This window comes from Rattus norvegicus, chromosome 14 (assembly GCF_021556685.1).
Source record: "Rattus norvegicus strain SHRSP/BbbUtx chromosome 14, alternate assembly SHRSP_T2T, whole genome shotgun sequence".
NCBI lineage: Eukaryota > Metazoa > Chordata > Mammalia > Rodentia > Muridae > Rattus > Rattus norvegicus.
This window is the reverse complement of record NC_141547.1, coordinates 7,373,970-7,401,350: the sequence shown is the minus strand read 5'-3', so window position 1 is coordinate 7,401,350 and position 27,381 is coordinate 7,373,970. Positions and strand designations below refer to the sequence as shown.

At 46.7% G+C, this 27,381-nt stretch overlaps 1 protein-coding gene and 1 long non-coding RNA gene across 3 annotated transcripts in view; both read left to right on the top strand.

The window, feature by feature from the left end:
* Window positions 1-1,293: 1,293 nt before the first annotated feature.
* LOC148001206 (uncharacterized) lies at window positions 1,294-7,337 on the top strand. 2 transcript variants are annotated; one of them, XR_015637264.1, is made up of 5 exons: window positions 1,299-1,420; window positions 4,433-4,549; window positions 5,199-5,289; window positions 6,510-6,666; window positions 6,990-7,337. It is a non-coding gene; the product is annotated as an uncharacterized LOC148001206 (long non-coding RNA). The 2 variants fall into 2 exon arrangements; XR_015637263.1 differs by lacking the exon at window positions 6,990-7,337 and having other exon boundaries at window positions 1,294-1,420; window positions 6,510-6,747.
* Window positions 7,338-11,629: 4,292 nt separating this feature from the next.
* The window catches only part of Arhgap24 (Rho GTPase activating protein 24), a 629,479-nt gene continuing 613,727 nt past the window's right edge, over window positions 11,630-27,381 (top strand). Inside the window, exon 1 of the mRNA XM_087582828.1 lies at window positions 11,630-11,667. The gene's annotated coding sequence lies outside the window, so the exon portion shown is untranslated. The remainder of the gene's footprint in view (window positions 11,668-27,381) is intronic.

Sequence of the window (27,381 nt, the reverse complement as noted above, 5' to 3'; positions counted from 1 at the left end):
TGTACCACCATGCCTTGCTGATTGAAACATGACTTGGGAGATGGAACTCAGGGTTCTTGTGATTTGTGGAAAACACTTTATTGACAGCCATAACACAAGCCTTAGGACCCTGGTTTTTATTTTTTTTCATTTTAAATTACTGAAATGAATAAAAACTTTCCTACTGCATGCACCACACACAGAATAATAATAAATAGGTAGATAGATGATAGTAGATATATAGACAGATGATAGATAGATAGATGATAGATAGATGATAGATGATAGATAGATGATAGATAGATAGATAGATGATAGACAACAGACAGTGAAGAGGAAGACGGTAGTTTTTTCTTGCATTATTATTACCAAAGGGAACTATTTTTAGAAATGCAGATTAACCTGCTGGTCTCATCCACTAGAATTTGGTCACTGTCTTAGGGTTTTACTGCTGTGAACAGACGCCACGATCAAGGCAAGTCTTATAAAGGACGACATTTAATTGGGGCTGACAGGTTCAAAGTTCAGTCCATTATCATCAAGGCAGGAACATGGCAGCATCCAGGCAGGCATGGTGCAGGCAGAGCTGAGAGTTCTACATCTTCATCTGAAGGCTGCTAGCGGAATACTGATTTCCAGGCAGCTAGGTTGAGGGTCTTAAAGCCCACGCCCACAGTGACACACCCACTCCAACAAGACCACACCTACTCTGACAAGGCCACACCTCCTCTGACAAGGCCACACCTCCTCTGACAAGGCCACACCTCCTCTGACAAGGCCAGACCTCCATATGGTGCTACTCCCCGGACCAAGCATATGCAAACCACCACAGTCACATTCCCATCTGAACCAACCCCTTCCAAGGGGACTGGGATACCACCATTGGCTGGTCCAGTTCCAGTTCATCCCTTGAGTATGATCTTGTCTCTCAGGACCCTAGTAGCCAAGGACACATAAAGACCTTCGTCATCCATACCTGTTGAGTGCAAAATCAGCAATGTTTGCTTGGTTATTCCGTGTCTTCATTCTTCAAATACTTTTTACCACAGTAACTTGTAATTACAACTGGCAGACATATTATCCCAACGGGCAGAAGGCATCTTCAAGAGCGGCACATGTAATTGGTATGGGCTTCTTTTACTTGAAAGTGCCCTCAATTCTCTTAGATAAGTTGGATACACGCTGTGGAACCATGGTAACATGTAGGATGACATCATATAGGGGAAGGCAGGTACAAGATAGAATGAGGCCTGTCATTGGACAAGAAGCAATGATGGGCGGGAGAGAAGTTTGAGGGAAGGGGAGGAGACTGGAACTCCAAGAGAGAGAGAGAGGCAGCCGAGAGAACACGGAGGCAGGTGTTAAGATTCCTCTCTGCACATTTATAGGTTGTTATGAATACTTTTAAGGGATGGATGTGTACAGGGCTCTGTATGTCCAGGTGGGCAATTCTATCTTATCAATTGGGTCAGAGGTTATTGTGTTGTGTGTTCTTTCATGTGGTGATTTAAGTTCAAGAGAGAATGTGGTGGCTGGAGACACTGGGCCACCATGGAATTGGGATGTATATTTCTGGCATGGTGGCAATCTACCTTGGGAACTAGATGGGTAGAGAGATTGTTGCCAGGTTCAGAGAGGAACCATTGCCAGTGTGATGTGGGATGGAGCAAAGCGGGTGAGAGGCTTTGCTGACTGAGATAAAGACATCCAACAGACATCTTGGGGCACCAAGGTGCCAGACCTAGTGCAGGGTAAAAGGCAGCACTTTTTAAAATAATTTTACAGCAACAGTAATAAATAAGTATTATTAAACACCCCCATGACTTTCAGCGAGCTATAGGAGGAGGGGCTGCGTCTGTCCTGTAACTTAAACATCACTTAAGTTCCTCACACAATTCTTTCCTCAAGCACAATGAATTTCAAGAAGCACATGGACCTCCTAGGGATCAACATAGCATCAATCTTAAAAAAAAACAAAACAAAACAAAAAAAACCCAAGGAATAAAAATATTCCAGTCCCCTGTTCACATCTGCACGAAAATTTTAACCTGGGTTTACAGTCAGAAGAGCACAGTTAGGGCTCCGTTCCAATACAGACCAGGTTCTATGTCTGTGGTAACACCGTCCACACCAATATTATATTGAAGGTCCTCAGCATATTGTCGTACAAAATCTCAATTAGTTAAATGATAAAATTTTAGCAATGCTAAGTCTAATTCTCTGTTATAGTAAGGAAATGACTTAGTTCCTTCAAATATCTTTAATAATAGTTATTTGTTCTTCGAAAATTTCATACATATGTATAGACTGTGTTGGTCATACATCCATTTTCTCTCCCAATCTCCCTGGGGTGGGGGATCCAATACCCCAACACATATCCATCCCAACTTTATTATTATTATTGCTATTGTTGTTGTTGTTATTGCTGCTGTTGTTTTTTAACCCACTGAGTCCAATAAGCACTGCTCGTATGTGCATGAGTGTGTAGGTGTGCAGTCATCCACTGGGGCAGGAACAACTACTTATCAATGGTCACCTTCCCAAAGAAAAGTGACTCTCCTTCCACCAGCGGCCATCAACTGCTGGTAGATACTCAGGTAGGAGTGGGGCATTGGTAGCTCCTCTCTCACCCAGGTTGGAGTTTTAACCTGGCTTGAGCTTGTGTGGGCGAGGGCAGCTTCTGTGGGTTCCTACATACAACCACCAGGTCCGGAAGAGAGTAGAGAAGATCCCAGCAACTCCTCTCCGCCCTCCGGTGGGAACATTCTCACCTCCCGTGTGTGATGTTTCCTGAGCCTTGGGGACTCAGCCTTGGAACCGGTGTCTCATTGACTGTTGAACATTTTTGGTCATAGGTTGTCCATGATCAATAGTTTTTTTTTTTCAGTTTTATTCTTCTAGGACAATTTAGACTCACCTACTGGGTCTCAGCATAATGGTTTGTTTCTTCAGCAAAGTCTGTAACAACTAATGCTGCTTTCTTTTCTTTTTTTCCAGTGGAGTGGCTATTCTCCTGTTTTAGCTTAAAAAAGAAAACCCAACAACCCCCAAATTCTCTCTCTCTCTCTCTCTCTCTCTCTCTCTCTCTCTCTCTCTCTCTCTGCCTCCCTTCCTCCCTCCCTCCCTCCTTCCCTCCCTACCTCTAAGTTTTTGATTTATTAAGTTGTGGAAGTCATCTTGGAAGGGGAAAGGGCAAATGCCTCATTCTCTACCCAGTGAGCTGAGCCCCAGAAAATGTCATTTAGACGGTGCAGCTTGTGATAATGTGAACCTGGAACCATGGCTGGGACACTCACTCTGACTGTCACTGTGAAACTCTTCCTACCCACGTCTAACTTTCCTGCCAGATCTTCATATTATTTCTCCATGATCAGGCAAATGGTTAACTCTAAGGTTTTCCCAGAAAGTATCAATCTCAAAAGTGAGTCTTTCAAGTAAATTCATTTTTCTAGGCAATTTCCTTTCATCGCTTAATTTTTTTTAAAGTTATATATTAAGGAGAGGTTAAAATATCTTTAGATAGCTAACTTTTATGACTTTGCACTGCTCTGGAACCATATTAGTGACCTTGAATTTTATTCCTAAATGTGTGTGTGTGTGTGTGTGTGTGTGTGTGTTCAAATGATATAGAACGTAGTACAGCTTTTTTCCCAGATATTTCAATAGTCCTGGTTTCTGTTGTCATGATAAAATATGGTTTCAGGAAGCAGCTTAGGGGAGAAAGGCTTTCTTTACCAGCCCAGGTTACCGTCCATCATCTGGAGGGAAAGGGAAGTCAAGGGAGGACCATGGAGTTGCTAACTCTATCTAACAAACTCCAGGACCCAAAGCCCAAGGCTGTCACCCACAGTGGACTGGACCTTCCCAGGTAGTTAAGGACAATTCCTGCAAGCATGCCCTTGGGCCAATCTGATGGGAACAACTCCTCACTAGAATCCCCTCTTAAGTCTTTCTACATTGTGTGGAATTAGCGGTTAAAATATGTGCCCTACTTGTAAATCTTGTTAGCAGCCACTGGGACCTCCCCAGGGCTTCCCCTCCGCTCCTTGGTCTTCACAGAAGGCACAGAGAACATGGAGTAAGGATAGGTAGGATTTATTTCAGAGTAAAATAAAATATCAGCAAGAGCTGATAGGGGACAATGGACGAAGAGGCCACTGCACCAGGAGGCAGACTTTATGCTGTTTCTAAAATCTTGGGGAGAGCATCCCATGGAGAACGTTTTCCTGTCCAGGTGATTGACAGACTCATTTAGAGGAGCTCTTCTAAGGCAGGGGACAATGACATGTTGCTCTTCTTCTTCGACAGAAAGCCTTTCATCAAATAGTAATCCTTTTATGTAAGGCTTAGATAGTTATCTGTTAATGGACCCGCCAAGGTCAGAGACTAGGCCCAGGTTTGTTCTTTTGACCCGTGATCAGAGTCCTGTAATTTCAATTCTTGGCTATACCAGCTGCTGCCTACAGAGGAGGAAGCCATTCCCAATAACCTTCGAGGCCGTGAATTAGACACCTGACCGACATTCCTCAGAGACAGAAACAGTTCCGCAAGCCAGGGTGCACACCCAGAGGTATGAATTTCTGCTTTGTCTATGACGTTCTCCATTTCATACCGCGTTTGACTCTCAAGAACTTTGGAGTTTGGCAGTTACGTTTCAGGCTTTAAAATACTGAATCCAATCTAGCCCTTGTGGAACCGGAAGTGAGATTTCTATTGTAACGGTCTGTCATGCCGTGTTAGCTAACCCAGGAGATGAGTTAGTAGCTTTCCAAAGGCTGTTTGCAGCGACAGAGCATTTAAAAATTTCTGACACAAGAAAGCAGGTCAGCTCAGAGGCTCCAAGGAGGATGGTGGCATACCTGAACCTGCCAAGGGCGCCCCCCAGCGTCTCCCCACCGCGGAGAAAGAACATGAGAAGGTACTTTTTACATGCCAGGGCTCCCCGACGGAAGTGCGTCATCAGTCAGTGACATAAACATGCTTAGGAAAACATGGGGCAGGGAGAGCGAGATGGCTCAGCAGGTGAGAGAGTTTGCTGCCAAGCCTGGTGATCTGAGTTCAATCCTTAGAATCCACAGGGTGGAAGAAGAAAATCAACTCTTACAAGTTGTCTTCTCTCTCTCTCTCTCTCTCTCTCTCTCTCTCTCTCTCTCTCTCTCTCTCTCTCTCTCTCTCTCTCTCTCCTTGCCTCTTATTCATTATGGGAACAACAACAACAGGCTAATGAAAATAGTACGAATAACTGACTGCCTAGCTTCGACATTACCAGCAAAAGCTCACCTGTCTTAAAGCTGCACTCTCTTAAATCAGGTATGGAAGCAAAATTCAAACAGCCTATGATGTGCGCATCTGTAAAACTCAGAATATATTCTAAAGACTAAGGACCGCTTTTAATGCCATGATGTGCCGAATTGACAACCATTTCTTAATCAGTAAATATCCTTTTCACAACCAAATTTCAGATTGGCTCCTATGTGTCTATTTGGCGATAGCATGACTCAGGTCCAGAGCTAAGCATTGCTTAGAACTGCTCTTTGCCTGCATCAGGGCACACAATTGTTCTCACTAGAGTCTCTCTCTTTTGTGTGTGTGTGTGTGTGTGTGTGTGTGTGTGTGTGTGTATTTTTCTCCTTTTCATTTTCTTGCTGAAGAAAATGGATCATCTGTGGTCAGAACTTCCTCTGTCCTGATTTTAGGCTTCCACCAACTGCTACTTAGCACCCTCCCCTCTTGGGCTGTCCCTAAAGCAGTAATGAATCCCAAAGGCTTGAAATTCATTCATGCCTTTTAGTTATTTGCTTTGGCAAGAAGACTTTTTCAGCTATAGTGTGTGTGTGTGTGTGTGTGTGTATGTGTGTGTGTGTGACAGAGAGAGAGAGAGAGAGAGAGAGAGAGAGAGAGAGAGAGAGAGAGAGAGAGAGAGAGGATGACGATGAAGAAGAAGAGGAAGCAGCAGTTTGGTTGTTGTGTGATGAAGCTTGGTTGGTAAATGTCTGGTTGTTGGGAGCATCCAGATATCAGCTGGCCCACCAATTCCATCATTATAACCTTATTGCAGTCTTGGCGGATGGCTTGTGTGACCTTTGAAGAACTGTTGCTTTGACAGGGGGCATAGTGCTCACTCTAGTTTTACTATTCAATCCCTGCTCTACACCTAGAGCTTGTCAGTGGCGCGCTTCCTTGATGACTCCGACAATCTGGAAGCAGACTGTGTAGAGCAAAGGCGAGGCAGCCGTTTGCTTTTTCTTTTCCGCTTCACCTCATTATCATGTTGAACTAGTTACCTTGACCTTTCTCTAATGCGTCCCCGAGAAGGTGTGCCCGAATGAGGGGCGTGGCAAACTCTGTGAGAAGACTGTAGGCTGAGGTAAAGGAGAACAGGGACCCCATCTTGCCCTTCCCAGGTGCCCTGCCGCTGGTTTGTTCACGTGACCTTTGGGATACAGACAGTTGCTCCGAAGACTTAACCGACACGTTTGGTTAGGATGAGTTGTTCCTACCCACAGATTGGGTTCTCTCGTCCTCTTCAGCTCCTGCGTCGTCGGAACCCCTTGCCGCCTCTGGTCATCTGTAGAGCTTTTGTTCTGATGAGCGCAGTTGTAACCTGCTCGCAACTCGTTCCGTTTACCGTCAGGTCAGCTTGTGTGGACCATCATGCCAAACCCACTGAGTATCTCTCCACTTTGTGTGAGTGAATTTGTTGTTTTGTACACTTTATTTTGTCCTCCAAATAAACCAACCAGTGAGACCATTTTGCTGGAACATTAAGCTCCTGTCACGAGTAGAGTAAATTTACATATATCTACTGCCCTCCCCCCTTCAATTCTGCTCAGTATTGAAGAGAGCTGAGGCACCTCTAGCCCAGTTCATCGGCAAAGGTGAGAAGAATCCTCCAGGAGAACTCTGAATAGTAACACCCATATAACTCAGCCTTCTCTCATCCCCTCATCCTACCGGGTTCTAAACAAAAGAAACTTTCATTTTTATTTTAAAAAAAAGTATTTTTAAAGTTTGCTTACAGGGGGTTGGAGAGATGGCTCAATGGTCACATGCAGAACACTGACTGCTCTTCCAGACGTCCTGAGTTCAATTCCCAGCACCCACATGGTGCCTCACAAGCATCCATAATGGGATCCGATGCCCTCTTCTGGTGTGTCTGAAGACTGCGACGGTGTACTCACATACATTAAAAAACGCCTACAGGCTGGTGATATTTCTTAGTGGGTAGAGGCACCTGCCACCAGTTCTTGGCATCCACCTGGTATGAAGAAATAACTGATTCCCTCAAACTGATTTGAGCACTGCCATGAGCTCCCCCAAAAGTCAATAAATGAATGAGTAAATGTGACTTAAAAGTTAACTGGTTTCCACGTGTTTCCTTCCTACTCATTGCATCCGACTGAAGCCACTTCTCTGTTCAGTCCCGAGGCCAGTCCTCAGGGAAGCTTCAGTCTGATAGTGAGACCCAACCTGGACAACACGATCATGTGCAGTCCCAGGAGCTGCGGTGACCGCGGAGTTCCGATGTTCAGTGAGATGACCACTGTCCTGATTATCTGCACTCACTTGTTAGAGGAGAATCTTTAGTTCTCCTATTGTTCTATAATTTCACTCTCTGTGCACGCCACATCTCGGTTATCCAAAGAAAAAGTAGGAAACTGAGTCAGACTGTGGAATTTCCTAAGTGTCAAACGAGTTAATAAAATAATAGGAAACAGAGAATTTTCTCATTCATTCATTCACTCTTCATTCATCAGTTTATCAAAAATTCAACGTGACCGAACTATGCAACTTGAGTTCTGAGAAATCGGATTTTGAAGTCAGATTTTCAAAGAGCTATTTTGGTGTTCACTGGGCCACAGTTTTATTTCTGCCCTCACTTTACCATACTGCACATCTGTGGCTTTATGCTTGGCCCTAAATGTTTTCCTTGAACACAGATTTGTCCCAAGCCTATATTTCTTTTTAAGTGTGATTATGAAAGCTCACTGTATTTGTTATTACGCAGCCTTTACTTACCATATGAGAAGTAAGGGCCTGGAGAGATGGCTCAGTGGTTAAGAGCACTGACTTCTCTTCTAGAGGTCCTGAGTTCAGTTCCCAGCAACCACATGGTGGCTCACAACCATCTGTAATGAGATCTGATGCCCTCTTCTGGTGTGTCTGAAGACAGTGACAGTGTACTCATATGAATAAAATAAATAAATCTAAAAAAAGAAAAAGAGAAGTGGGCACGTTCTATTCTTGATTCTAATTTTATTACCTCTTTCTAGCAAAGCAACTAAGACCACCTTTTAAAACTTTCTTCCTAAAATTATTTGAATCAAATCAGGAATTGTACAGACTCCTTAATAAATCAGAGCAGCATTAATTCATGAAAGCTCATGTTTATGTTGATCTGCAGGAAATATGCTCAATAGCGTGGGCTTTGCCCGGGAGAGTCCTTAGCTGATGTAGTAGTGACAGGAAAGCATATCAGCTACAAGAAGCAATTCTGGGATGAAGTCTCTTGAGACCTTGCCTTTCGGAGCTCACCCATCCTAAGCCACAGAAGGCCACCTCCAGGGAAGTCCCCTGCTAGCCTTTGCCTTTCCTAGAGGGCTCCCGACCAGTGTTTTGTAAGACAACAGAAACAAATTTATCAGAGTTAGGCACCATCTCTTTGGATGCTTCCAATCGGAATGATCCAGAATATTTGAAACAAAATTTGGGCTCAATATGCCCAAGTTGGTGAAGCTATTAACAACCAGAGACCCATTGGTCACACCTTTGAGAAGGAATTTCCTTTCAAACCTAAGAGGGCTCTGTGACGGGGAAATGACGAGCAAATGAGTGGCAAACGCCATCTGTGGTGAGGAAGGTGCTGTACCTCAGCCCGACTCCTTGTCCACACCCCTCTCCTCTGCTGTTCATTGACCAACACATCTTTCGTTTGTTCTTCTTTGCATTCACTGACAAACCCTATGTGCTGACACTGAGCTGTCTTATAACCCATAGTTTAAAGAAAATCTAAGTGTGTGTGTGTGTGTGTGTGTGTGTGTGTTTGCACATGTGTCAGGAGTGTTTCAGGAATCTAATTTCTGTTCCAGTGGCATTCATTCTCTATCTTCAATTCACAGCCCCATCACATCCCTTCCCCACTCGTGATGTCTCTGTTACCTTTCCCATAATTTAATTGCGGTTATTTTCCTTTTAACTTTGTCATAGTCTTGAAACATTTCCCCTGTTCGACCTCCAAAATACTGTGTTTGATCCCTGGTAGACAGAATTCTTTCTGATGTTTAGGCAAAAATTGAAGGGACACAGAAAAGCACAAGTGAAAAAAATATTTATTTAGAATTGGCTAGATTCTAATGCGTCATCCACGCCGTTCAGAGCTGGCACGGCGGCATGGACTGCTACCTGCACCTGACCCGGTTTCCCATGCTCACTGAGCGCAGAGCTCTAGCGCCTTTCCATCCTGTGATGTCGTCTTTGGTCACGTGACAGGATTCCGTATGGCTTTGCTGAGCAGAAGCAGCGTGGGCGCCATGTTCTTTGTCTCGGTCATCCCCCCTCCCCCACCACTTTTCTGTAAGAGAATCACACTTTCTCAGCTCACTGATATAAGATTTAATGAAATGGTTTCATGGACCAATAAAACTAGCTGGACTCCCCCAAATAGAAGCTTTTCTAATTAGGGTGTCGTTCCGACCATATTTTTTCATCTTCGCCATGAAATCAAAATAAGGGGCTTGCCCTTCAGCTGGGTGCAGTGTCAAGGCATTCCGTGTGAACGGAGTCTGATTCACACACAACTGCAAAATGAGTCTTCAAAAATTCAGGTTTGCAGTGACAAAAGTATGGAGGAACACGTTCTGTTATGGGAAGAGTCGAAGGGATGGACCATCGACGCAACAAGGAGCACAGGGCTTGTGATTGGTGGTGACAAGGGTCAGGTCTGACTCAGGTTGAATGCTACTTATTGTGAGTATGTGGGATTTTTAGCTGTCTGAATCTCATGCTTTGGTATGCCTTCCCGGCACGGGCTGTCCAGACAGACACTCGGAGGGCAAAGGAACACGGAACCAGAAAGGTTTGCTGTGGGCTGGGCAGGGAGGTGATACGCGTTGCCGCGGCTCAGGTCCCGTGGACCAGTTAGCTATGCGGTGGAACCAATGCCCGTGTGGGCTGGAGAGGCATCCCCACCGTGTTCATAAGAAGCCAAACAAAAGGGTTTATGCAGTCGATGCCACAGGGAAACATGCAGGAGACACAGAATGCTCTTTTTGGTTTGCTTTTCTCTTGGTCCTTTGAGAAGCTTTCATAAACATTAAAAAAGCATTTATCTTCTGGGGATCTCGTATGACGTTAAGAATGGACTAGATACATTTTGAAGCTATGGAAAATTCGCTCAGGGGTCTTCCTTTTTTTTTTTTGATAACTTTTGATATTTACACAGTAACTGGCTTAGTACCAAGGGCATTGACAACCATGAGAACTGAGGTGATGCTGACAATATTGGATTAATGTGTCAAAAGCCTAGCTGAATGAATGTATCTGTCTCTATTTTACTAGAATACAGCATATGAGCCAGTGTATGGTAAAACTCAAGGAGAGAAACTGGCTTCCTAGACTCTCTCTCTCTCTCTCTCTCTCTCTCTCTCTCTCTCTCTCTCTCTCTGTTACCACTGTCATTTGACTTTTATTAACGACAAGAAGTGGTTGTATTTCTAACCTAAACTTAAAGCCAAACTTCTACCTGTACTAAAATCAAAGTGTTAGTCATGTCTGTCACCTTCATTTACACTGGGTTTTACATTCTGACGAGACTAGATTTTGGAAGTAACTAGCTGTCTTTTCTGCTTGTCAACTCAGGGTCCTGAGAGTTTGTAAATATTAAAAACAGTCTTAGTTCTTCCTCTCCCTCTTCCTACTGAGACTGGACAGCTCATGTTATATATAGATAGGTAGACCTCAGTTGGGACTAAGCTTAGGGTTATTTACTCGCTCACCGGGAGGGGTGGGTTTGTTTGGTTGTTTGAGGCATGCTCTCAGGTAGCCCAGGCTGGCCTTGAACCTACAGTGTAGCTGTGGATGATAGAGAACTTCTGACCCTCCTGTTTCCACCTCTCAAATCTTCAGGATACAGGTGTGTGCCAGCAGGCTCCGTTTGGCTAAGTTCGGGGGCGCGGACCTACTTCGTCTAAGTTAGGAAGTTCTCTGTCAATTGAGCTTCTTCATTCCCACGCTCATAGTGAGTTTTAGTATGTAAAACCATGAATGTTTTCTAGTAAATGGTAACTTTTCTGTTAGTATTATTAGCGACGATAATTGCATAGTAATAATAATAATAATAATAGAAATGATAAAATGCTACGTGGGAAGCTTATATTTTCATCAGACACACCTTCCAAATGAGACCTGGGAACGATGTTTAAACATCTTTTTATTTACAAACCCCAGAGAGAGGCCAGGAGAACACAGAACCGGTGCGGGTCACCTCCACCCTCAGCTTTTGTTCTCGCCAGAGTGTTTTGACATTGCGTAATTTGATAGTAAACAAATCCTATCACGTGCTCGGCCCGCACGCCTCGATCCTTTCGGAGATGCCACTAGGGGGTGCTATTTTGTAAGGAAAATAGAGCGCCTCTCTCCAGTAGTAGCGTTCAGTCTGCAGCCTCCTCGTCTGATGTTAAGATCTGTGCTGTGAGTACCCACATACAATTTATTCGTTCGTTGTATATGTCGAAAGTAAACAGTAACAGTTTAGGCAAGCCACAAAAGTCCAACTAAAAATCCCCGTCTTGAAGAAAAGGTTTATGCCAGTGCTGTTAGGGTAAAGCTGTGAGCTTTATTTTTTACCAAATAGAATTGTGAGGCTCTATGACTTTCTGATGAAGCAAACGCCGGCTTTCATGTGCATGCTGTGTTTTGCTAGATTGCTGCGGTGTTAAGTTTGATGCAGTGGTTTTATTTTGTCTTTGGTAGTTTTCCTTCTAAAGGTTGGTGAATGTGGAGATCATGTCTGATTTTTTTGTCCTCTGAAAACAGTATTGCAGCGAGCCAGAGGTCGCAGATGTATTCAGGTGGGTGAGGTGCACACAGACTAAGCCCGAAACCCGCCAGTTCCGTGACTCTGAATTTAAAGTGGATTATTATGCCGGCGAGAGGTTGTATTCAATGTCAGCATCAATTATGAATAAGAGCTTCTAGTGTGAACTCCCATTCAGAGGCAAGTGCGTCCTGCCGGAGCCAATTACCTGAGGACAGAACACAGTAGGCATGGATTTTGTCAAGAGATTTCTGCAGATTAACTCACCTTTTCTCATCTGACCAAGATAATGGGGGAAGATTGTCGGCAGTTCAACCAGGAGAGGAGGAAGGAGGAGACGGAAAACAATTCATGCTCTCCAGTGGGAGTGAATTGTGCTCACCTGGGGTTCGCTTCTGACCCCCGAGAGGAGTTAGAGTCTTAGGGGAATTCTTCCTACTGCATATTACTTCCGAACTCTCAGAGGTGGGAGAATGTGTTTTTGGTGTGTTGTGCATAAGTGACAAGAAGGACTAAAAAGTTACAGACAAAATTATGTGGAAGAGTGTAGCACCTTAAGTCCCTTGAATTCTATAGAGTGGATCAGTCAACAACCAGTGTGGATGTATGATTAAGCTAGAATATGGCTCGGAAACTTGCTTATAGTGCGTGTGTGTGTGTGTGCATGCGTGCTCACGTTTGTGTGTGTAGCATAGAATTATTATATTTAATTACAACTCTGAAAGCTCATGACAGCCAGATACCATTTCCATTCTGGTTCACCCCTGCTTCTGGGCACTCATGAACCTTCTCTAGTTTGCATGTTCTCGTGTCATCTAGGTCTTTATCTGTGGTTGGAGAGGGGGCGGGTCAGGGCGCTCTGGTTATTTTCAATCTTTCTAGTTCACGATTCAAATCTTGCCTAGAGAGTCTGATGCTGGCAACAGTTGGGCAGTGCTAAAATCTGAAGAAATGCTTTTCCATGTATGAAAATCACGCCTTGCTTTGTACTGAAGCCACTTGGAGACAAAACAAAGAAGCATGGAGTTTTCTCCTTGTGGGTGTTAAGCGCGGAAACAAAGTCAACGTTTATCTTTTTCTGACGTAGAACAGTTTGGCTTGTCCATGCTTGGAATCCTAACATTTGGGAGGCTGAGGCAGGAGGAAAGCCACACTCTTCATGCCGGCTGGGCTATGCAGCGAGCCCCTTCCTCAAACCAACGAACCAGAAAACAATAAGCAGCTGTGTAAATAGCTCAGACAGTTGATCTGAAGGGGGCTAATCTGGTTGGATTTTTACTGGGACGGAACTGTCTGTTAATTTCCCCACTGTTTGAAAGCATGGGTCATAGGAAACACTAGAAACAAGAAGGAAGGTGGGACTTTAACCCCCTGGTTCTGACCTGTACCCCTAGCTTCAGCTAATGGCTGCACTTTAGGAAAACCCTGGGCGTGATTAAACTTTAGGTGGAAGAACAGATTTATTTGACTCGGAAAGTTGGCCAGTGTCATAGGAAAGCAAATGTTTCAAACCTTAAATAAGCCAATAGAGTTGCTGGCATGGTCCCTAAGGAGATGGAGGCGGGCTTCTGGAGTCAAGCGCATCTGGGATGAAGCTCCGCCTCCCTCTCGTTCCTCGGTTTGCCTCAGCGCTCTGGCTGCTTTTGTACACCGCCATCTTGCTGACAGTCACATTGGATGCTCGAGGCTGACACAGATGCTAAGTGTGGAGGGAGAGGCGGGGAGCACGGGTGGTTACCTTCCAGGGACCAAGCGGCGCCATTGTTACACTCCCATGCTTTAGCTCGGCCTCAGCTTTTGGTTTCTTCCTAACTTTTATCTGATCTGACGCTTGTTTCCTGACAGGAATGCTTGGCCCCTGAAGCTCAGACGCTCAAAAATGCTCCACAGAGTGTCCTTTACACACATAAAACCTGTGGGCGGTGGACTGGAGACCCTGAGCATGGTGTATCTACTTCTGCTCTTATTCTTGTTAGCTCGTTAACTCGAGGGAAGCACGGTGCCTTTGTCTTTCTTTGGGATCGATCCTCAACGTACTAAATAGAGAGAGGATGTCCTTTTCCTTCATCCTGTACATCCTTAAGAAAACCCGATGAACGAGGTCTTGGGTTTCCTTCCCTGAGTGTGTGTGGTGTGTGTGTGTGAAGATATAGAGATCAAAATACCGCCTTTATCCTTTGTGATCATTAAAAAATATTTTGAAATGAATTTAAGGAAGTAGCAAAAAACGAGCGTAGATTAATTGCAAACAGCAGTCCCAGGAAGAACAAATTCAAAATGCGGAAATTCTTTTTTGGGAAGCTCCCCGGTTTATAACAAAATCTAAAGGACTTCCTCACGAATGCTGGTGATAGGTTATTTCTCAAGCCAGATTAGAATATACTAAAGGCAGGTTTACTGGAAAGCTGCTCTCTGGTGAGTTCACTGGCCCCAAGGTGGAGTGGGGAGGAGGAGGAGGGGGGAAGGGAGGGAGGACAAAATGTCTGGATTCTGTAGGGAAGAGCCTCTGAGACCTTGGACTGAAAAGATTAGGGCTGGGGGCAGGGTATGCCAGGTAGGAACTGGTGAATGCTGAGAGAACTTGGAGGTCAGGCCTGCTTTGAAATGCAAAATATGTACCTCAGTCCCTTGTCACTGGGTCAGAAGCCAGGCAGTTGGGACAGCATTCTGAGCCTTGCCCACCTAATTCCCCTCAAATTCCCCAGTAAGAGAACTGACTCTTAGGGTATGAAACCTTGGAAAAACATCATTTCAGAAAATTGGTCGTTAGGTAAAGACTGAAAAAGCCTGCCCCATTTTCTCTGGGTTCACACACTGTCTGAGGGATGCAGGCTGCTGCTGTTTTACTTGGATTATCTGCAGCCTATGGAGGTAGCTTTGCTCCACTGTCGTGAGACGATTGTCCAGACACTCCCGTCGGACCTTTATTGGCACTGTCTGAATTTGCTCATGGGAGAGACATCTCCCCCTACCCCAAATGTCTAAGAGAGACATTGTGTATGTGACACATCTCAAAGTGTGATTCCGTGACTTCCCATTTTCTGCCCAGATTTTATCCACATTCATTGTTCAAGGTTATGGGCAAGGTTAGAAACGACACTGAGTGAGCATATGAGGCTATTCCAGCGCTCAAGCTAGGTTTTCCTAAATTTAAATAAAATTCTCCGTCTACACGCCTTTACAAAAGTTAGAGTATGAACTTAAGCTTTCAAACAGAAAACCAAACTCAGATTGTTTGACTTCTATGATTTCAAAGAAATTAGTTTAAAAAAAAAAAAAGCCACCAAAAACTCAACTCTCTCCAATGTCTAGTTTGGTCAGTGTCAGCATGGGGTGCCTGACAGCTGTGAAAACAGCAGTTATTTGCAGCACCAGTGTTTCTCATGGCTCATGGGACGAGTGTGGTTTCCCTGAAAAGCTCTCAGGGAGAACTTTCCCTCGGGATGGAGACCCTCCAACTTTAAAGACCAGACCGAGACACCACAGGATGCAATCAGCAAGAGGATTTGGTTTATTGTCGGGATACACAGGCACAGGCACCTGCGGGCGCTTCAGTCACTCGGGGGACTGGCGCGCCCCACGGAACCAAGGATGGGCTTTTATAGGATTTTGGGGGGCAGAAGCAAGCATACAGAAGCAGATGCATGGTTACAGGGATATAATTGGTGGATTCTAATATGGCAAGGGTTCAGCCCCGGGGCAAGTTTCTTAGCTACCTTCTTGGAACATAACGACTGACTCGGCCCCCCACCAGGGTGTGGGACCTCTCCCGGGGCTTTTTTCATTGTCAGGTGCTCAACCGCAGTCGTCCTGTTGCCAGGCCTTCAACCAAACACATCCTGCTTGGCAGCCGCTTTGTACTCAGTGTTTTAACCTTTCTCTGAACTAGTCATCTTAAGTACAGCCTTGCAAAATGGCGTTACTGCTGCTAAGCTGGGGTCTTTCATCCCCATAGCCTCAGATATTGCACGGATCCAATGTCAAGTTTCTGACGTGCCTTGAGTTTCTTAAAAAAAAATTTAAAGTTAAAAATGACTTATTTATTTATGTATTATGTTCATTGACATTCTGTCTACGTGTATGTCTGTGTGAGGGTGTCAGATCCCCTGGAACTGGAATTACAGACAGCTGTGAGCTGCCATGTGGGTGCTGGGAATCGAACCCCTGGGCTTTTGGAAGAGCAGACTGAAAGACCTCCAGAGAGGACCTTTCCCTCAGGAGGAGACCCAAGCGCCCAATGACTGAGCTGAGGCCACTCGGATGCAATCAGTAAGAGGGTTTATTGGAAAACACAGGTACCTGCGGGCACACAGTCTCTTCAGAGGACTTGCGCGCCCAGCAGCTCCAGCATGGGGCTTTTATAGGGTTTGGGGAAGCAGAAACGGGTGTACAGAAGCAGATGCATAGTTACGGGGATTGGTGGGTTTAAACGAGGCATATAGACATGTTCACATATGATTGGTTATCTCACATGATGAGGTATAGCTACACACATTGGCAGGTTTGAATCATATTCGAATGAGGTTGTAACGTGGTAAGAGAGTACGTGCGGGCTGGGACGTCCTGAATGTCGGGGGCTAGGGGCTTATCCCTTCCTGCCAGGTGGCCTGTGAGTCAGATCCGGTACTCCTAGTCTGTTCTGTATTCCTTTCCTTTTATGGTCTGTTAGTTTTAACGGTGACTTGGCCCTAGGTATCTGGGCGTGCCTGGGCTCGTTCAAGCCTGTTGCAGCTCTGAGTTAAGACTCATGGGGTGGGTCTTTCATTTTCCCCCATTTTCTTTTAGACTTGAGTAAAATCCTTTACTCAAATCGAATTCTAAGGAATCTCTTCCGGTTGTCTTACCCTCTGGTATTGTTGGGTGAGAACAAGGGTCTGAATGACTGAGAGTCTGTTCTTTATGAACTGCATCAATCTGTTTAGAATGCAGGGGCCAAAGAGGAGGATTAGGAGGAGGATGATTAAGGGTCCCATCAAGGTGGACACCAGGGTAGCAAACCAAGGGGATCGGTTAAACCACCCCTCGAACCAGCCTTGTTGGGAATCAAACAGTTTCTGTCTCTGGGCCAAGCGTTCTCGGAGCTTAGCCATGTTGTCTCTCACTAATCCTGTATGGTCTGCATAGAAACAACATTCTTCTTTTTTTTTTTTTTTCGGAGCTGGGGACCGAACCCAGGGCTTTGCGCTTCCTAGGCAAGCGCTCTACCACTGAGCTAAATCCCCAACCCCAACATTCTTCTTTTAGAGCAGCACATAGCCCTCCTTCGAGAAGGAACAGCATGTCTCTCCCTCTCCTATTTTGTAAGACTACTTCAGACAAAGATGTTAAGGACTTTTCTAATGCACTCATGGATTCCTCGATAGCTTTTAGATCTGCATTCGTGGCTGCTTGTAGCTGACGAAAGTGACCCGTCTCGATGAGGGCGGCGGTCCCCATCCCTATATCTGCAGCCATTCCTCCTAAGGTGATTCCTCCTAAGAGTAGAGCTAGGGTCATGGTGATGGGTTCTTGCCTGAATTGAGTCAGCCCCTCAAAATGTGAGTATATGTACTCGGGCCCATGGTAGGTGACCTTAGGCCAGATTTCTACCAGTACACAGTAGTCGGAGGATTGCGGCGGAGATGCAAGGTGTCAATCCGGTGTTGCAGGCCCAATAGGTGCCTGTAGGAGCTGCTAGATAGTAGCTTCCAGTGGGGATCCTCTTGGTGATAGCGCAGAGGACCTGGTGAGTGGGGGGTATGGTCCCTATACAGAGTCCCTGTCCTGAGACTTCTGGCAACGTCAGCCTATGGCTAGGGAGGGTTATGCAGCTGGTCGGGCCATGGTCTGATTAGCATAATTCCCCATGACTGCCACACCCTCATAATAGGGCGGGCTAGAGACCAGGCACAGCCAGCATTCTTGGGTCTTGTCAGGTTCTGAATAATTGAGTGCCAAGTATGCCCCGGTCACTAAGTTGATTAGCCGGTCTCCTGTTCCTAGCAGCGGAGGGGCCGGTGTGGAAGGGTCCCTAGTCGGGGAGGGAGTTGTCAAGATATCCCCGGAGTTCTGAGTGGTGTTTAGCCATAGTGGGGGTTCGACTGGGGGCAGTGCCAGTGCTGGTCGGGAAGGGGGGTTTTGATCCATGAGGACTGGGTTTGAACCAATCTCTTGTCTGACCCATTCTCTCACCAGTTGGAGGGAGAACAGGAGTCCTTGGTCCCCTACCATCCTCGAGTGTCTCACACCCCCACTTAGCGCAGTAGAAGGTCTCAGGACCTCTGCACTCCCGTGTCCTCTTACCTCCGGGACAAGTATACCAATCAGAGTGTCTGCAGGGTGGGTATGAGTTGTGGGGAGTCCGCTCAGTATGCTCCCAGGAGTCCTTAGCCAGTTGACAAAGGTCGAAAGTCAAAGGGGGCCACCAGGTTCCTTCAGCATGCTTACCATTAGCTAGGACTTGAGACCAGCCCGTCTCTAAATTAGTTATTATCCAGGACATATTGTAGACCTGGTGAGGGCTAGCCCCCAGACTCGCCCCACCCCTAGTCCATAAGACAGTTAAGAGCAACAACATGAAAATCTTAGCTTTAGGGGGTTTTGAGTGCGTTGACCCTTCCATGTCTGGGGCGCGATGTTGTGATCTGCCGTTTCCTCAGGTCGGGCTGCCTTGGCAGTGAGATGCGTGGATCCAAGCCGCAATTCCGTCTACCTTCAAGGCTGTCGGGGTAGTCAGGAGAACTGTATAGGGTCCTTTCCACCGAGGCTCGATATTCTTTTTTTTTTTTTTTTTTTTTTTTTTGGTTCTTTTTTTCGGAGCTGGGGACTGAACCCAGGGCCTTGCGCTTCCTAGGTAAGCGCTCTACCACTGAGCTAAATCCCCAGCCCCCGAGGCTCGATATTCTTGGTCTGATGTCTGCGCACCCACACGGTGTCTCCGATCTGGAACGGGTGTGGCACCGTCGGTTGTTCAAGCCTGTCTTGGTAGGCCGCGGCTAGAGGTTTCCAGATGTCTCTCTGCACGATTTGTAGGGCCTGAAGATGTGCTGCCAAGGAAGGGCTATTAGCGAATTCAGTGATATTTGAATCAAAGAAATTGATAAATGGGGGTGGGGTCCCATATACTATTTCAAAGGGAGTCAGGCCATGAGAGCCCGGTGTATTCCAGGCCCGGTATAGGACTAGGGGTAGTAGGGACACCCAATCCTTTGAGCCAGTTGCAAGCGTTAATTTAGATAAAGTCTCCTTAATTGTTCTATTCATGTGCTCTACCTATCCTGAACTTTGGGGTCTATAAGCACAATGTAACTTCCAATCAATCCCCAATAACTTGGCCACCAACTGACTTACCTGGGAGATGAAATCGGGCCCATTATCTGACCCCAATACTTGGGGCATTCCATACCTGGGGAAGATTTCTTCGAGGAGCTTCTTGGTCACCACCTTGGCTGTTTCATGTTTTGTGGGGAAAGCCTCTACCCATCCGGAGAAGGTATCTATGAACACTAAGAGGTATTTGTGTCCGTACATACCAGGCTTGATTTCAGTGAAGTCAATTTCCCAGTGGGTACCAGGCCAATGTCCTCGGGGATGGACTCCTTGTCCAATTTTAGCTTTTCCTGGGTTTACCTGAGCGCAGGCCCTGCAGCTTTCAGTCACCTCCCACAAGGCCTGATCTCGTCCCAGGAGGTAGGTGTCAATCTCTTCTCATCTTAAGAGGGTCTTCATCTTCTTGAGTCCAGGTGTGTTAATTTATGTAGGTAGGAGATTAATTCAAAGGTCATTTTCGTAGGCATAACTGTTTTCCCTGTGTAGACCCACCATTTTAGTTGTGGTTACCAAACGGCCCCCATTTTCTGTAGGAGCTTCATGTCCTCCGTGGTGTAGAGCCAACCAGTCTGTTCTGGCTGTGGAGATGTGGATTGATCTTGGTCTTTTAAGGACAGAACTTGGGTGCCCATGGCAGCCTCACGCGCTGAACCTTGTCCAAGTCAACTGTCCCGAAAGCCCCATTTCAGAGTCTTTCCACTCAAAAGCAAATAAGGGCTGGCTTTCCGGGCTCAGCCGGAGGCAGAAGAAAGCATCCTTCAGATCTAAGACCGTATACCAAGTATGGGTGGGAGGCAGGGTGCTGAGTAGGTTATAAGAGTTTGGGACAGTTGGATGAATATCTTCTACTCTTTTGTTGACCTCTCTCAAATCTTGTACCGGCCTATAGTCTCCAGTGCCGGGCTTCTTTTTTATTTTGTCTTTTTTATTTATTTATTTATTTATTTATTTATTTATTTATTTATTTATTTATTTTACCTTCCCCGGAGCTGAGGATCGAACCCAGGGCCTTGTGCTTGCTAGGCAAGTGCTCTACCACTGAGCTAAATCCCCAACAGTGCTGGGCTTCTTAACAGGCAGCAGAGGCGTATTCCAGGGTGACCGGCAAGGGACTAGGATGCCTTGGTCTAAGAGCCTCCTGATATGTGGCTTTATGCCCTGATAGGCTTCCCATGACATGGGGTACTGTTTAATGGAGACAGGAGTCACGGTGGCCTTTAACTGGATAATTAGGGGAGGCTGTTGGAGCACCAACCCCATCCCGCCAGTTTCCGCCCAGGCCAGTGGGAATTTCGTGACCCAAGAGTCTATTTCTAGAGATTTTGGCTTGTCCTGTTCTGGTTCATATAATCTATATTCATCTTCTAACTGAAGGGTTAAAATCTGAAGAGGAGTACCGCGGGGGCCGGTTTCTCGGGTCCCTCCTTCTTCAAAATGGATCTGAGCTTTTAATTTGGTAAGCAAGTCACGGCCCAGCAGAGGGTATGGGCAGTCTGGAACATGTAAGAAGGAATGAGTCACCTTACCAGTAGCCAACTGAACCCGGCGATCTGTAGTCCAACGGTATCTCTTGCTGCCAGTGGCTCCTTGTACCCAGGCCGTCCGGTCGCTGAGTTGTCCAGGGGCCTGGGTGAGGGCTGAGTGCTGGGCTCCTGTGTCCACCAGAAAGGTGACTGGCTGCCCCCCAACTTCAAGAGTTATCCTGGGCTCGGGGGGGGGGGGCTCCTGGCCCTGACCTCCCTAATCTTCATCCAGGGCCAAGAGGGAGGTCTGTGGGCAGGGTCTTCGGGTTTCTTAGGGCAATCTCTGGCCCAGTGTCCTCTTTCTTTGCAATAAGCACATTGATCCTTATCTAGCTTTGGCCTCTTTCGAACTCCCACCCTCTCTCCCCTTTTCTCTTGACCCTGAACTATGGCGGCCAAGATTCGACTCAACTCTGCTTCTTTTTCGGTCTCTCTCATCCTTTTCTCTACGTACTCTATCTTCCTTTTCTTCTTGTGTCTCTCTCTTGTTATAAATTCTTTCTGCCTCCTTAAGTAAATCCTGCAACGTATACCCTTGTAAATTTTCTAGTCTCTGTAGCTTGGCCCTGATATCTGGTGCTGCCTGCCAGATGAAGGACATGGAGACACTTGTCATTTGTCCTGGATTATCTGGATCATAAGGGGTATACATGCGATAAGCTTCCTTAAGTCTCTCTAGGAAGGCTGAGGGAGTCTCTGCAGCCTCTTGTACCATTTGTTTCACCTGAGCCAAATTGGTGGGGCGTCGTGCCACCCCTCGGAGACCCGCTAGGAGCAACTGGCGATAAAGGTGTAGGTGTCTCCTACCTTCAGCCGTGGTGAAATCCCAATCAGGTCTCGTAAGTGGGAATGCGTCATCGATCTCTTCCTGGAGCAAGGTGGGGCGTCCATTGTCCCCGAAAACATGTTTCCTGGCCTCTAAGAGCATTCTCTGCTTCTCCTCAGAGGTCAGGAGGGCCTGTAAAAGTTGCTGGATATCATCCCAAGTGGGCTGATGGGTGAGCAAGACAGATTCTATCAGGTCGGTGAGAGCCACCGGATCCTTAGAAAAGGGGGGGGGTTGTGTTGTTTCCAGTTATATATGTCAGCCGCTGAGAACGGCCAGTATTGCGTCTGGCTGCCAGCCCCTTGTCTAAGCGGAAAGGCCTGGGAGGTGGAGTCTGGCGCCACCTCTCGTCGTCCCTGCAGTCTTCCAGCCACAGGGGAAGGGGCCGCCTCATGTCGCGGTCTAGCAGGCGGCTCCACTTCCTCTTCTCTGGGCGGGGCTGTAGGTACGGAGGAGGTTCTTCCGACAGGAGATCTATAAGGGGGGAATTTGGGTCCACTGGGAGGATAGGTTTCGGGGGAGGGACTTTGGGAGGCTCTTCCTTGGTTAGAGAGTTAGAGCAGGATAGAGAGAGGAAGAAGCAACCAAAGGGTCAGGTGGGCTCGGGGAAACAGGTTTAGGGGAAACAGGAAGCCAATTCGGGTCCACAAAGGGTTCTGCCCAAGGAGGAGGGCTAAATGCCAAGCTCTCCCAGGTGACAATGTAGGGCACCTGGTCAGGGTGTCCGTATGGCTTCTGGCGGAAAATCAGGTCTTTAACCTGCAAAATAGTGGTCTTGTTAAAAGTGCCGTTCACCGGCCATCCCACATCGTAAGTGGGCCCCTCGGACGTGCAGAGGGTCTGCCATTTTCCTTTCTTGATCTCGACCGACTGATCACGTGCTCGGTCTCGGACGTCCTTCCAATGGTCTAGAGTGAGACTCAAGGGGGTTGTTAGCGATTGTCCCATGGTAGCTTCAGAGAAAATTAGGGCACAAATTAGACAGACAAATCCAACGATCAGACAAATAACAGACAGACGCGCCGCGCGGCTTCGACATAAAACCCAAAACAAAGAGTTAGATGGAGGTGCCGAGGGTCCTGGACCCTCTCCTCCAACCAAAACCACGTATCCCTCCGATACGGGCTGAGCCCCAAAGAACCGGGCTCCAGACACCCTTGGAACGTCTTCCAGGGCTGCGGGCGGAGAAGTCCGAGCTCGTCAGCTCCTTCTCTGACCCGCCCAAACGGAGGCGCTGAGGGTCCTGAACCCTGAGACACCGAAGGCCCTGGGCCTTCTCCTCCGACCAAAACCCAGATCTGAGTCCAAAACTGAGACAAACTGAACACGAGCACAGGACAAGACAAGACAAGACAGGGCAAGACACGACAGATGCCGGCCGGCTTACCTCCCGGTGGGTGGTCGGTGATCTCTGGGCGGAGGATCTCCAGATCCCAGATGAGCCCCCAAAATGAAAGACCTCCAGAGAGGACCTTTCCCTCAGGAGGAGACCCAAGCGCCCAATGACTGAGCCGAGGCCACTCGGATGCAATCAGCAAGAGGGTTTACTGGAAAACACAGGTACCTGCGGGCACACAGTCTCTTCGGAGGACTTGCGCGCCCAGTAGCTCCAGCATGGGGCTTTTATAGGGTTTGGGGAAGCAGAAACGGGTGTACAGAAGCAGATGCATAGTTACGGGGATTGGTGGGTTTAAACAAGGCATATAGACATGTTCACATATGATTGGTTATCTCACATGATGAGGTAATAAGGTATAGCTACACACATTGGCAGGTTTGAATCATATTTGAATGAGGTTGTAACGTGGTAAGAGAGTACGTGCGGGCTGGGACGTCCTGAATGTCGGGGGCTAGGGGCTTATCCCTTCCTGCCAGGTGGCCTGTGAGTCAGATCCGGTACTCCTAGTCTGTTCTGTATTCCTTTCCTTTTATGGTCTGTTAGTTTTAACGGTGACTTGGCCCTAGGTATCTGGGCGTGCCTGGGCTCGTTCAAGCCTGTTGCAGCTCTGAGTTAAGACTCATGGGGTGGGTCTTTCAAGACAGTGCTCCTAACCACTGAGCCATCTCTCCAGCCTCTTTAAAGGAAGCTTCAAAGATTATTATGACATGGGCTCTATTTCCACCAAAGTTACAAAATCCATGCCTGGATCCGGGGGGAAGATTTTTCAGGGGACAGTCAATATTTGACAGTGCCCAAAATTCCAGAAGCTACTCAGTCCCTGAGATCAGGTGGGGATGCTGACCTCTATCTGCTGCTTTCCATTCCGGACAGTTTTCTCAGGATCCAGGATCTGAGAAATGGGTTTCCGTAGGGACTGGTCACCCACACGGTTCCAGTTTTAGCAGGAAGGTCAGCTCTTGAAGGGAACATCATCTGTCAGTGCACACTCTGCTCTGCCTGTGAAGGCTCAGCATTGCTCACTAGGAGGGGCTTCTAGTTCCTTCTGTGGGAAATGGTCTGTCTACACTTTCCCTGGTTATGATGATAATCTCTTGTGGATAGTCGTACGCACGTACCTTTCACTCTCCCCACGACGGACCTTATGCCTCTGTTGTAAAATCTCTTAGCCACAAGAACTCTTACACTAGCTTCGCCTTGCTCTGGCTACAGAAGCCTCCTTACCAGAGTCTGAATCGACATTGTCTTTGAAATGTTTGAATCCTTAGGATAGTTTAGGATGAATGGGTATTTTCTGTTCTTGAAGGCACCGTACACGCCCACACTTAAAGCTAAGACTTCAACACGGGTTCCCCAAAGCCTTACATCACACAAACACGTTTGTTGTGTACTTTAAGGGCAATGCCTGGATTCATAATTTAAAGCGGTGAGATCAACAACCATAGTAACAAACATTCTGCACACTGTTTATATCTGGTGGGTAGATCAAGGTTAAGCTACTACGGCCAGCTTCCAGAAGTTTCAGTGGCCTGCGTGGCTTTATTTAATGCATGGGAAGCTCTGGTTGGGAAAACCGGCCCCTTGTATAAAAACAGCTGCCCATATGTGGTGGAACCACCATGAACTGCGGCCTCCCTCTCACCACCAACAGTCCTCGTGCGTCTCATCTCTTTAAATCCGAGGTCTAAGATTGCTGTGTAAGCTGCACTAGAGGCACAAGCACACAGCTGTGCATTCCACTGCAACCGTGCCCCAAAAGCCTCAAAGGTGCACATTGTCACCCAGGCCCATGACACTGAGTGTTGTGTTTGTTACCAAATCACCTTTCCTGTCTGCTTCTTGGCATTCCAAAACCAAGGTATCCCACTCTAAACTCCTTTGAATCGAAATCTCCAATTTGGGGGAGGGGGCAGAGTCCGCCCTCTGTTCCAAGAGCTTGAAATAACAGCCAAAGGTCTCTCACTCTGCAGTCAGCCAGATCCAAGGCCGAGCCGGCAGGCAGAACAGGTATAGCCACAACTGGCTCCTTCCTGAAACTCATCAGAGGCTCACTCCGTCTTTGTGCCAAGAACTGGAGGTTTTCAGAGTGGATATCAGCTCAGAGGGAGCAGAGGGTGAAGTTCTAGTCTCCCTCAAGCTGACATGTTTAGGTGCTTTTCCCTGCGGCCTCTTTGGTCAGCCTGCTCCTGAAACCAGTTCGTTCTGTAGAATGGGAGGAAGCCAGACAAAACTAATAACTACACCCAAGGGACACGGCATTCTGTAGCTGAGAAGCTCAGCAGCCGGCCAGCTCAATTTATTCACCATCAGTTCAGTCCTGCTGCGGCCTTTCCCAGTTACATGTGTAAGCAGTAATGTCTCTTCAGACCTTTCTGGAAATGCTTGGTTAAGTCTCATTTTCCAAAGGGTACTGGGAAACTATCAAGTGGCATGGAGGGGGAATCCCTGACCCAATGGGGAGTGATTTGTAGTATGCCACGGGGTGCAAATACATTCAATTAAATGAGGTGACTGTGGAAAATACCATAGGAAGGTCTGGTTTAGTGGCTGTACTCTGTCCAGGTGGGTTTGCAGTCCATATAATTTTCTCTCAAAAGCACTTTACTAGGAAATTTACAGTCTAATCCCATCATCTCTGAAGGAAACTGAGGCCCTGAAGGAGTAAAGAGTGCTGTAGGACTAGAGTCCATTTCCTTTACCTTAGCAATGTCCAAGAGAGACTGTAGTTGAGCTCGGTCCTCTCAGTGATCCAGCCCCTCAGGTTTCTGGGACGTGGGGCCCTGATGGAAACATGATTGTAGAAAATGTAAGGGAAAAAGGATGTACATTTTTAGAACCAAAGAGGAATTAATTGGCCATTTTATCTATAGCATTAGGAAATTAGTTGATACTAGCTAAATCAGAAATGAAATGAGAAAAATTAATCTTCCTTTTCCTTTTTCTTTCTTTGTTTCTCGAATTAGGGTCTCTCTGTGTAGCCTTGGCTGTCATAGAACTTGCTCTGTAGACCAGGCTGGCCTCAGAGTCAGAGCTCGGCCTACCTCTGCCTCCCCAGTGTTAGAATTGAAGGTGTTCCACCAGTGCCTGGCTATGAGAAGATGTTGAAGAGAGCTTCAATTTCTCTTTTGTCCTTCTCTATAAACTAAGTGTACCAGGCTGATCCAGAGGATTAATCAACAACTTTTCCCCCCCACCATTTAAATAATTATCTTATTACTTTTTGTTTGTGGGTGTTTCCCCTGTCTGTATGTCCATGTTCCACTTTTGTGCAGTGCACCCAGGAGCCAGAAGAGGGCATCAGATCCCCCAGAACTTAAGTGAACTGTCCTGTGGGAGCTGGGAATGAAACGTGGCTTCTCTGTATGAGTCTCCAGTGCTCTTAACCACTGAGCCATCTCTCCAGCTCCTTGCCCCATTAAAAACAGTTAATTCAATGACAGATTCTCTTACCTCTCAACAAATTTCTTTTTTCAATGAAAAATTTCCCAGTGGGACTAACATATCCATGAATTCTGCCGTAGTGTAGAACACGAGGGCGCTGTAGTCTAGAACATGAGGGCACCGTAGTCTAGAACATGAGGGCGCCATAGTCTAGAACATGGGGGTCCGTTGTAGTCCAGAACATGAGGTCTCTGTAGTCTAGAACACAAGAGGGCGCTGTGGTCTGGAACACGAGGGTGCTGTAGTCTAGAACACGAGGTCACTACAACAAAACTAGTCACTGGAGACACTTTGAACACGGTACAGATTTGGCTTCTTTTTTTATTTCACAGATTTGAGTTAAGCCACAGGTACAAGCACTGAGCTGCAGCCAGCTGAGCTTGCTGGGAGAGAATTCATAGCAGAAACATGTCTGCATCTCCGAAGCTCCGCATTACTTCACTTTACCACGTGCACTGTAAACCGTGCCCACCCACGCCTGCCGCTAGAGCGTTTGGACCCATTTAAGGCAGGCCCCCTTCCGCCATTCCATAGCTGCTTGTCCAGCTGACTCCAGGTTTTCCTCAAAGCTGCACTTCCACAATGATTGTGGCATGTACACACTTCACAACCATGACCTGTGTCTAAAACGGAGCAGCACCGTTTCCTTGGTTCCCGCTCTCCTTAAATGTAGCATTGACAAAGGGCTCACATGGGTTTTTATCTTTTATTTTGGGAGAGGGAGGTCCTTTGTTTTGTTTAAAAATCTATGAATATGTTTTTAAAAAGAAAATTTATATAAATATTAGAAGACATGTAGAGAGATCTATCTGTTGAAGAGGGAAAAATGCCAAAAATGTTGTAGACAGAATTTGTACAAGTGTGAATATAC